The sequence below is a fragment of the Esox lucius genome, chromosome 12 (genome assembly GCF_011004845.1).
Source record: "Esox lucius isolate fEsoLuc1 chromosome 12, fEsoLuc1.pri, whole genome shotgun sequence".
NCBI lineage: Eukaryota > Metazoa > Chordata > Actinopteri > Esociformes > Esocidae > Esox > Esox lucius.
In genome coordinates, this window is record NC_047580.1 from 1614010 (window position 1) to 1625780 (window position 11771).

At 37.4% G+C, this 11771-nt stretch overlaps 1 protein-coding gene across 3 annotated transcripts in view; it reads right to left on the bottom strand.

Annotated features, from left to right (window-relative positions):
* Positions 1 to 9976, bottom strand: part of si:ch211-180f4.1 (leucine-rich repeat neuronal protein 1) — a 134079-nt gene extending 124103 nt beyond the window's left edge. For all 3 annotated transcript variants that reach the window (XR_001198052.4, XM_013132728.3, XM_020044689.2), the window contains exon 1: positions 9733 to 9976. The gene's annotated coding sequence lies outside the window, so the exon portion shown is untranslated. The remainder of the gene's footprint in view (positions 1 to 9732) is intronic.
* Between the last annotated feature and the right edge of the window lie 1795 nt (positions 9977 to 11771).

Here is an 11771-nt window from a genome sequence, read left to right on the forward strand (position 1 = left end):
CGAAGTTTAATAAATAATAGGCCTGTGTTATGGAAATATCTTGAACTGATGCATTCTTATTGGTTAATGTATTTGAGTCCCCATGTTTAGATAAGACAAGGAATGTTGGTTGTGCTGTGGTAAAGGAAATATGAGGTGCTGAGTTAAAGTAAACCCATAGCAGGATGGGGGTAGATACATAACAATGGGTTTTAGGACAGGATAGAGGAAGATACACAACAGAAGGTAGGATGGATAAGGAACATGTGTTGTTTGTAAGGATTTGACGCATCTCTCTTATTTGCAAATAATTAATAAAACTGTTAAATTGTGCCAAGAGTATTTTGTCTCTGTTCTTACTCCTTTAAGAGTGTCGATCGATGGAATTGCCATCACACCTGCAATTTGTTTAATGCCATCTCCTTTACATGAACGGTACACAATCGGTTGCATGGATATCGTGGAGGTAGTACATGGCAGCTACATTTATCTACTACCTTGCTTTTTAAAACAAACTATTAGCTGGTTACAGTCCTAACCTGCATACCAGTCAAGTAGATACAGGTCAGTAAACAAAACAAACATGTTGGACAGGCATTTGATTTCCAAAGTGGGGCACTTTATCCTTACCAATAACGATTAGTAACTTCAGCAGATGGACGCAAAGCTAATATTCCTAGCATGTACGGCGGCCTAATCCTGCGGGCTATTAGGCTATTGTCATTCGACATAACCATCCCATATTCACAGCGACAGTGGAAAAAATGTATTTATCAAGAGGCTTACAACACTAGTAATTATGGAAACATGAACACATGGCGAAAGAAACCATCAAGGATGTACAGTACCATTATGCAGTATGACATGACTCAGCAACACAAATAGACAACGCTAAGCCCAAATCAACGATTACAGGTCCCAAGAAATAAGAACGTACTCACAATAATAAATGTTCCTTCGATGCTGTAAGCCAGGTGTACTTTTCATAGTTGATCGATTGAAAGTGCCACACAAATCCTTTCACACAAATTATTTTTGTTTTCTCGAATAAGCCTTTGCCAGTAAATCCACAGATAAATCTATTTCTTCTCCTCCATTGCACATTAAGAAACTGGGCGCAGTACAAATCTAAACAAAAAATCTAACAGAAAGCACTGCATCTACTACATCCTGAACGGTTGCTAGTTGGGGGTTGACCTTTCCTCACAATTTCCATGTTTTCCCAAAAAAGGCTTTACCAGTAAAACCGCCACCAAATGCATTTCTTCTCCGCCATTGTGGGTTAAAAAGACAACAGCGCTCCATACAAATCTAAACAAAAAATCCAAAGCAAAGCACAAGATCTAACAATCTAAACCTCACTAAAGAAAGTGAAAATAAATCTTAAATGTTCCTACATTACGTCCTAACTAGTTTTATCTCAGTTAGGTAGCTGGCGCTGTGTCAGCGATCACACAAAATGCAGCCAAGCTAGAAAACTGCTACGTGCTGAAGGCAAGCGTGCCGCACAAGCCCTGAAAAGTGAAGCCAAAACGTCTCGATCGCCCCCTGGTGAGTGATCCTAGTATAGGTCATAAACCCCGCCTCCCCATGTTATTCAATGGGACGCGAGACCAACTAAACAATTAAATTACCCTTCAAATATCTTTTTTCCAAAGCTGGTTTCTGTCATTTACTGTAGTTTGTATCACGCTAATGTAAATTCAAGAGTTTGTTTTTAAAATAAGTTGGTTTTTAGTTAGTTATTTAATGCTCTAAAAACGGTGGTAGGACGTCGTGATTGACAGCTATCTGAGCCGAGGAGCCACTGAATCGCCAACAGGCTTTTTTCGCGATCTTCAGAGGACTTAGGAGATTGGAGCTTTAAATGTAATCTCTAAATTTCTATAATTGATATAATTTCACACAGACATAATGGGTTGTTCTGCAGTACATTGTGCTAACCGATCTGGCATTTCCAATAGAATTTTTTTTCGGTAAGTTAAATTTATAAGCTATTTAATTAGTAAATAAATGTAATGGGCTAGCTGACGTTAGCTAAAAGACAACAAGCCTCGTTAATAGCCATGTTAATAGCTAGCAGGTGATCGTTAGCTAGAAGTTACCAATTATTTTTGTATTAGGCCTATTCTAAATTAAGGTTAAACATGATGTAAGTTAGGCTATAACATATCGTCTAGGTTTAACAAGCAAAGGTTGTACTGTACTTGGACTTGATTGAACTCTGTTTAAATGTGTGGTTAGTAGGCTACTTGTATTAACCTTATTTTAATGAGGTTGGAGTGGAACGGAGCAGACAGAGTTCACAGGACCAGGACTCCACTTCCAAAACAGTGCAGCGTGTGCTTGCGATTGATTACGGTATGCGCATTCTGCGAGGGAGAGTGAGGGCGGGGCACAGGGGTGGGGCCGTTGATTTTGCGGCTTTACGGCTTTACTTCCTGCTCGCTACTGCGCATAACTACTGCGCAGAACTGGTCCCAAGATCGCTATCTGCGCAGACGCAAGTCCAAGATGTCAGCGCCATATCGGGACACTGGCGGCTTCAGTTTTCACCAATGGAAAAGAGCGAAGGGGCGTCGTCCATTCTTTTTACAGTCTATGGCTGAAGGCCAGGCTCATTATGGCAAACCCGAAATCTGATTGGTTGAAGAATATGCCAATCAACAACCTCCTCCCCATTTGCTTCAACAGAAAATGGGATTAACTCGAAATTCTATAGGTCTCAGGATATATTTTCACCCGTAAACTACGTCAATAGACTGATGGGAACAAACTTTGTAAAATACATCTAGCGTTAATGAAAATATATATTAAATTATAAAAATAAGGGCTCTGGTCAGCAGCATCTTCTTGTATACTGTTATGAAATTTTGAACTAAGGTGCATTTGAGAAATGTCTGCTTTTCTATTGCCTGGTATGTAACTATTTTCTTTCATTGTTTCACACATGATGGATCTGGTATTTGCCTAGGGGGCATCATTGACTAACAGGTTACCCAAGTGGGGTAGGTCATCTTGCCCCTTGTGTGAAGCCTAGGTATTGACAGAACAAATAGAATGTGTTTTATTGACAAGACAGATGGGCAGCATCTTACCACACCCCTTTTTCCACTATAAGAACTGATGATTGTCAAACAAACAAGCGCAACATAACCTTCATAAAGGTATATTTCACTGATCGTATTTGTCCATTACTAAATATGCAAGAATCGGAATTCATTATTTTTCACCATCTTTAGTGAAATAGTGAATAATCACGTAAATAAAGGCATTATTAACACGCAAACCATTGTCTGCTGGTTAGCATATGTTTTATTGATAAGACAAGTGGAGTGATCCTCAGGAAAATAAAATTTCTTAGAAGGTTGCTCAATAAATATTCAGTGTACACATTAACAGTACTACTGCCCTAAATAAATTCTAAATATAATTTTAACCAGTTGAAATCAGAATACTGCTCCATATCTAAAAAGCAACATGGTGTTCATGGGCTGCTATGGTGGAAATTGATGTTGTCATAATATACAACACTGGAATTGTCAGTGCATACTGAAAAAATATGCATTAAGAAATCACGCTGATAGTCAGTGATATTTTAAAATGTACTTGTGAAAAGGTTTAAATCTGTAATTTGATGCTACAGAAGTAGCATTTGAAGCATTTTTCACCAATTCAGAATTGCTGAAAAACCATTACACCTGACTTAATGGGACATAATTGCAAATACAGGTGCTGGTCATAAAATTAGAATATCATCAAAAAGTTGATTTATTTCAGTAATTCCATTCAAAAAGTGAAACTTTTTCCACACAGACTGATATATTTCAAGTGTTTATTTCTTTTAATTTTGATGATTATAACTGACAACTAATGAAAACCCCAAATTCAGTATCTCAGAAAATTTGAATATTGTAAAAGGTTCAATATTGAAGACACCTGGTGCCACACTCTAATCAGCTAATTAACCCAAAACACCTGCAAAGGCCTTTAAATGGTCTCTCAGCAGTCTAGTTCTGGAGTCAGTGCTTCAAGAACAGACATATGCAAGACATGGGTTTCAGCTGTCGCATTCCTTGTGTCAAGCCACTCTTGAACAAGACACAGCTTCAGAAGCGTCTCGCCTGGGCTAAAGACAAAAAGGACTGGACTGCTGCTGAGTTATGTTCTTTGATGAAAGTAAATTTAGCATTTCCTTTGGAAATCAAGGTCCCAGAGTCTGGAGGAAGAGAGGAGAGGCACGGAATCCACGTTGCTTGAAGTCCAGTGTAAAGTTTCCACAGTGATGGTTTGGAGTGCCATGTCATCTGCTGGTGTTGGTCCACTGTGTTTTCTGAGGTCCAAGGTCAACGCAGCCATCTACCAGGAAGTTTTAGAGCACTTCATGCTTCCTGCTGCTGACCAACTTTATGGAGATGCAGATTTCATTTTCCAACAGGACTTGGCACCTGCACACAGTGCCAAAGCAATCAGTACCTGGCTTAAGGACCATGGTATCCATGTTCTTAATTGGCCAGTAAACTCGCCTGACCTTAACCCTATAGAAAATCTATGGGGTACTGTGAAGAGGAAGATGCGATACGTCAGACCCAACAATGCAGAAGAGCTGAAGTCCACTATCAGAGCAACCTGGGCTCTCATAACACCTGAGCAGTGCCACAGACTGATCGACTCCATGCCACGCCCCATTGCTGCAGTAATTCAGGCAAAAGGAGCCCCAAATAAGTATTGAATGCTGTACTTTTCATGTTCATACTTTTCAGTGGGCCAACATTTCTAAAAATATATTTTTTGTATTGGTCTTAAGCAATATTCAAATTTTGAGAGATACTGAATTTGGGATTTTCATTAGTTGTCAATCATCACAAAAGAAATAAACATTTGAACTATATCAGTCTGTGTGTAATGAATGAATATAATATACAAGTTTCATTTTTTGAATGAAATTACTGAAATCAATCAACTTTTTGATGATATTCTAATTTTATGACCAGCACCTGTATGTTCCTTGGGAGGAGATGGACTTATATACCTCTTTTCATTGCTGTATCTCAAACGGAGTGAGTATTTTCCATATGGTCCTTGTCAACATACGTACCAAGTAGAATTATTATACCATTATACCTGTAGGCGATGTCTTTATATGTGCAAAACCACAACCCCTCACATGAAAATTGGTCAATAGCATCCATGTTGTTTGACATAAAGGTCTGGCTGATATAACTTTGAAGACCATGGTCCCTAGATGCCAAAGTACGTGAAGATCAACATTTGGTGCCAGAGGAGTAAATTTTTTTTGTTTTTCAAAAAATCCATCATGGCAGACTTTATGGGTCCCAATGGCAAAAATGTTTATCATGAGGAGCTAAAGCTATGTACCAATTTTCAAGACTCTAGGTCACAAGGGGTGGGCGCGGTTAGCTTTCAAAAAGTGCAGCTTTGGAGGCTTGTGACTGCGCCACCATGAGGCTGACATGCATGCCACTGCACCAGAAGTTGCGGCCTTTGGCCCTTTACTACCATAAACATGTGGGCCCCTTTAATACAAATTATCTCAAGAGAATTTTTTTTGCCAGAATAATAATAATAATCCGGAAAAAACACCATGAACTGCTGAAACCCTAATAACAATAATAATAAAACCAACAAAGAAATTGTACTTGGTCCCCTAATAATCAACTGTTGAGTCTCTTTTCATAATAAATTCCACACTGACACCTTTCTTTTTAATTTCTCTACAGGAAAGACCTACACTTTTAAGGATGATAATGGTCTGTCTGTCTTTATTTGATAACTGGCTTTTTCTCACCATTATGACAGCAATATACTACTTCCTGCAGTACAATACTATCAAAATATTTTTAAGAGACTGTAGTAACAGTCTGTTCCAACACTACTTTTATACAGAGGGTTTGTAAGTAATCAACAAAAGTAGGGACAACTGTAGGAATTGTTAGCATCAACTCTCTAGGCTTAATTTACTTCCACAGCTGTAAGTTTATAACCCATTACTTGTTCCCTGAAAAACCCTAAGTCTAACCCTAACTCTTTTTTTTTTTTACTCTGTACATACTTTTTCTGTTTTTGGTAACTTTTTTTAACCTCTGGCAGTTAACCAATTACCATTTCAGGTTAGTCACTGGACTTGAACTACTTACATTTCAATAGAAACAATACTAATGGGGGTGTTCTAAAATCTTTGATCAGTAGTGTATGTAGAATAAGGATATTTTATGTTTTCTTCCTGCAGTTTTATAGTGCATAACAACTGCTAATATTGAAAATACTAATACTATCCAATTGAAATAGATATGCACCTTAAATTGTTGTAATACATGCTTAGCACATTAGTTGAGTTTCATATTTGCTGATGTTTTTATCAAGCAAATGTCTTCTTCAACAGGACATTTGCACCATAGTGCAAAGAAATGTTTTCACAAAGATATTGTTAGTAAGTCAAAATTAAGCAACCGCAATACCTGTGTATGCATTATTCATGAGTATGTAAGCCATACCATGCCTGCGACACCAAATGAAACAATGTAATTTTTGTTTAGGCCAGGGTCTCCCAAAATTCTGCTGGTGCTAAGTCTGATTCAATTTATCAAAGAGGATTTGTTGACTGATTCAATCAGGTTTGTTAGTTTAGGTATAAAACAAAAACGTGGAACATTTTACAATCCTATATTATGTTTGTTTTTTTAAGTAATGTATTTTGACAAAACCTGAATGTTCATAAATATCACTCAAGAGAACATAAGTTATTTCTAAATATAAGTGACCAATATACAGATAAATACACACAGATACAGTGGATATAAAAAGTCTACACACCCCTGTTAAAATTTTCTTGTGATGTAAAAGAATGAGACAAAGATAAATCATGTCAGAACTTTTTCCACCTTTAATGTGACCTATAACGTGAACAATTCAATTGAAAAACAAACTGAAATCTTTGATTGGGAAACATTTAAAATAGAAAACACATTTAACCTGGTTGCATAAGTGTGCACACCCTCAAACTAATAATTTGTTGAAGCACCTTTTGATTTTATTACAGCACTGTCTTTTTGGGTAGGAGTCTATTAGCATGGCACATCTTGACATGGCAATATTTGCCCACTCTTATTTGCAAATGCGCTCCAAATCTGTCAGATTGCGAGGACATCTCCTGTGCACAGCCTCTTCAGATCACCCCACAGATGTTCAATTGGATTCAGGTCTGGGCTCTGGCTGGGCCATTCCAAAACGTTAATCTTCTTCTGGTGAAGCCATGCTTTTGTGGATTTGGATGTATGCTTTGGGTCATTGTCGTGCTGAGAGGTGAACTTCCTCTTCATCTGCAGCTTTCTAACGGACGCCTGAAGGTTTTGTGTCACAATTACCTGGTATTTGGAACTGGTCATAATTCCCTCCACCCTGACTAAGGCCCCGGTTCCAGCTGAAGAAAAACAGCCACAAAGCATGATGCTGCCACCACCATGCTTCACTGTGGGTATGGTGCGCTTTGGGTGATGTTCAGCGTTGTTTTTGCACCAAACATTCCTTTTGGAATTATGGCCAAAAAGTTCAACCTTGGTTTCATCAGACCATAAAACATTTCCCACATGCTTTTGGGGGACTTGATGTTTATTTTTGCAAACTTCAACCAGGCTTGGATGTTTTTCTTTGTAAGAAAAGGCTTCCACCTTGCCACCCCACCCCATAGCCCATTCATATGAAGAATACGGGGGATGGTTGTCACATGTAGCACAGTCAGTATGGCTTTTGCTCTGAGATGCATCTAAGACAATCTCAGGAAAATCCTACTAGAACAGCTGAAATGTATTTGTGATTAATCACAGTCACTTTAAATGATGGCAGGTGTGTAATGACTTCTATTTAACATGAGTTTGAATGTGAATGGTTAATTCTGAACACAGCCACATCCCCAGTTATCAGAGGGTGTGCACACTTATGCAACCAGATTATTGCAATGTTTTTATTTTTCATTTTCCCCCTCAAAGATTTCAGTTTGTTTTTCAATTGAGTTGTTCACATTATAGGTCACATTAAAAGTGGAAACATTTCTAACATGATTTCTCATTCTTTTACATAACAAAAACCTGCCATTTTCACAGGGGTGTGTAGACTTTTTATATCCACTGTATAGACATGATGAATCTCAGAAAAGGAGCTAGTGATACACATAAATAGGCAGAAGCCATGGTTTGGATAGAATTAAAAAGCATCTCTTGGGGGGGGGAGAACTGGCCTGCTCAAGGACAGCACACGCCTTGGAGCGCTTTCATGTTCATTTGTTCTGGTACATAAAAGCTTGAACACACTCTCCTCCTACACAGCAGAGTCAACTTTGAATGATTAATTCTGAAGTTCATTTATAAGCTCCTCAAAACGATGCACAGCCCCGCTTCACAGTATTATGTAAAGCTACAACAAACGACCAACTTACCAACCTGGCCCCACTTCTCTTTCAATTAATGTCAGTCTTGGTAAGTAAAAGAATAGGTGTCAAGCCCTTTCAAACGGAGGGGGCATGTGGCTCATAAATTTCATCCACTTTTTTAAAAATACTTATTATATTCTATGTGAAGCCATGTATGACTGTTCAACTGCTTTTCCTGCACAATACACGTAATATATATTCCAAATGGCATTTTCAGATTTTAAGAAAATTCATTTTACAGGCAATTTTCATTTGATGCATGGTCTCTCACAGTTTGACTTTTTAGTAGATGCATCGTCCTAAATGATATCAAAGAGCAGTTGATTGCATTTTCAGCATGTCCATCTCAGAGAAGACAGCATGAGTTGCCTTCGGATGGTATCTGTCCTCTTTACCACCCTACTTTAAAAAAAATGCATTCCATCTTTGCAAAAACACACAAAAACACTTAGTCCAATGGTTCTCACTGTTCATCAGTCACTTCAAACTCGAGACCAAGTTTCCAAAAACAGGGGTGGAATGGTAGTGTAATTGAAATGTTTAAGAAACTATTGTTTTGCTAATGGAGATAAAGAGCCTGAAAATAAAAGATCTGCTGTAGCTCTAAGACAAGATAAAACTTGATTCTCAATGAGCAGTACAGCTCCACTGGACTTGCAAATACATGTGCATATGATGTATATTGAAAGATATTTGCATGATCAAGTCTCAGATCGTAATATTGGCCTTTGAATCAAATGATTTTAAAGGGGGGAAAATGTACATATCAGTACTGCATATTTTCCTGATATACTTAAAGATTATTAACATATTTTGCAGCTGCCATTTCAATTGGGAAACTCTACTCAAGCTTTTTTCTGAGCTACTGTATATAGCCAGTTAGTTGCTTTTTGTTGTGGGCACCAGCGTAATCCACAACATGTACATCACATGAAGGATAAATAAACTGGATGTATACGACTTGGATGTATAAAACTTGTTCTAGTAGGTTTAGGCTTGTTTGTTTTGTTTTTAGGCATTCAGATATGACAAATAGATGGATGGTTGACATTCCTAAAAAAAAAAAAACATTTCCAAGGTTAAAGGCTGACAGCGAGGCAACCTTCTAAAAAACTTCAGTGTCAGAACCATACAACAGAGCCGCAGACCGAGACACACGATATCGTTATAATGTCAGTGACATTATATTCAAAGCATTTAGAAAGTTATTTACTATTTTACTAACGTTTCACAGTGGCACAGACAAGACAGCACGTCACACTGTACTCTACTTCAACTGATACCAAGCATCGGAAGAACGCCCTTACCTTTTTATTGAATGCAGGCGTCTTTCAACAGAATGTCTTCAAATCCTTCGCTACAAAATTTCGCCGTCACCTTGAAAATAAAAAGAACAAAATCGATATCTTCGATTGTATAACCTTGCAAACGTTACGTTTCAATGTCTCCCTTTCTCTCAGTTCGCAATTTAACAAAATTCCCACAACCGACTTCTACAAAATCATAGCATCAAAAGACTACCGCTTGCCCCTACGTTCCTCACTGTTTTTGAAGCACTATGCGCGCTCGACAGAATTACGTCTCTGGTGACCGCCTGTATTGCCGTCATTAACCAATAGAGTTGTTGGACCGCAATATCCTCCAATCACATGAAGGAAGCTGTCGGCCTTTCTTTCACAATGATGTAATGCTCCAGTTTTCATCCAGTCTTAATGTTTACCGATGCACCAAAGAATCGGACAATAGTGTAAGTGAATTTGTGTGTTGGTCATCGATGAGGACATCTATTTTCTGTAAACGATAACATGTAAGAAGATGTATTTAAGTATAAAGGTGCTTGTCAAAATATAAAAGAAATACAATGTACTTAATGATGTATATAAACCACATGTGTGTTATGGCATATGTTATATATTGCTGGATATTGCATATGAAATTAATCAACATTCTTTCCTTACCATATATTTTTCATAATGTCTGTTAACATAAAATATGATTTGTAGTTTTTGCATTCTCATCATGCCCTTCTCCGAGTACATAGTAACCACTAATTGTCTTAGCCTATATAACAGCGTCTCTTTAAAGGATAAACATGTAATGCTAAACTGACAAAGTTTTTTCCATTACAGCCTGTTTTGTCTCTGCTATGACAATAAGAACTTTGTGTAACTGTGGCATCTGTTCAATCCCTTTGTCACTGGTGATGCAGATATCAAATTCACATGCAGGTCAGACGGTATTCACACAGGTTTAGTAATTTGTACGTTATTGAATTTTGTTATTAGTACTGATAACCTGTTTGTGTGTGCATAGAGATTTGTAAAATTTTATTTCAAGCATGCTGTCACAATACCATGATTATGCTATAGTTAGATACCAAGCCAGGTTGGGCATCTGAATGAAATCTAATTCACTTGATGATTCAATGCCTTCAGAAAGTCTAGGAGCCTAAATGCGGTTTGTTGATAAAATTTAAAATATTTGACTAATTAGCATGAAATATTTTAAGTTCATATGTAAACAATAGTAACTATGCAGTTCATTTATTTATAAGTAAGTGGAAGGAATATTTATAGTATTTGCAGTTTGACATATTTCCAGTTCATATTTCCAGTAATGTGGTAACTTAATTGTTTTATTCCTTGCACTAAAATATGTGTGTATTATTAAGAATGCATTAAACCTCATTTATGTCACATTTGTAATATTTGGGAATAGGGGACTGTTAGTGTTGCTTCCTAGTAACTGAGCTCACCTTTAATTGTCTTTGTTATTCTCATGAGGAAAGGTTTTGGGGTTGTAATCTTCTGGTGGTCAGGCAAGGAGAGAAAGGAGCCACAGTTTTTTGACCTCTCTCACTATTCTCTCTCTTATTGTGATTCGGAAATTTACCATCCTTTTGTAGCAATTGCTGCTTATGTTAAAGTAAATAGTTCAATTACATTGAGTGGCCCTGTGGATTTCTTTATGTAGATTTGGACGATGGAAATCATTAGAGCGTCAAGCTAAGGCTTCATTCATTGAAAACCTACAGAAAGTATTAACGGGAGGCATTCCCGTTCTTAACGGGAGGCATTCCCGTTCTTAACGTTAAGAACATTCAAAGCTGTGATCACGGTTCTTGGCATTACTACAAAGTACTGAATAAAGGGTCTGAATACTTGTGAGATAAATTTCAGTCATTCATTTTCAAAGACAGGGAAATCCTTTCTGAAAAGGTGCTTTTTGCTTTTTTCATTATGGAAGATTGATGAATTTTTTTTATATTCAATCAATTCAAAATTAAGTCTTTAAAACTGTAATGACAAAATATGCAAAACCACATCCACTTTAGTGTTTTTTGGTG